Raw genomic sequence first — 604 nt, 5'->3', positions numbered from 1 at the left:
ACCCAGGAATTCACAGGTGGTGGTAACCCCAGCAGGTAACAGCACCTAGACAGACCTAGAAACCCAATGCATGGACGGTGAGTGCTCTTAATGATGGGCATAGCAGGTGTACTAACCAGGGAACTCAGCACAGGGAGGCTGGAACCCCTTATAATGGGCACACGTAACCTGAGTCTGATTCGGTCAGATGGGCTAATAGGCCCACTCGGCTTTGGCTGGGTGGTCCTAGTACCCAGCCACGTCAGGAGCATTGCGCCCCGGCAGGTCTATAGAATCTGGGTGGCCCTTCCTCTTTAAAGGAGGGATCGCAACAGAACCCCAGTGCACGTTTTTTGTGGTATGTTTTTGCACATTCACTTTTTTATCGAGCACCTGAGTTTTTGTTTGTCTGAGTTGCAGGTGTACAGACCTGGCATCTCAGCTCATGCATGGTGGGAATCCCTTATAATGGACACAACAGGATCACAGACTGAGGAATTTACAGCTGGGTGCTGGGGACCCCTTTTAATGGTCACATCAGGTTGCAGAACTGGAAATTACCTTGATATATAGGTATTACCTCCCTGGTGGTATAATTATTTTGTATATTTAAATGTCAAATTGG

The sequence above is a fragment of the Pyxicephalus adspersus genome, chromosome 5 (genome assembly GCF_032062135.1).
Source record: "Pyxicephalus adspersus chromosome 5, UCB_Pads_2.0, whole genome shotgun sequence".
In the NCBI taxonomy this organism is placed as follows: domain Eukaryota; kingdom Metazoa; phylum Chordata; class Amphibia; order Anura; family Pyxicephalidae; genus Pyxicephalus; species Pyxicephalus adspersus.
This window is presented reverse-complemented; position numbering follows the sequence as displayed.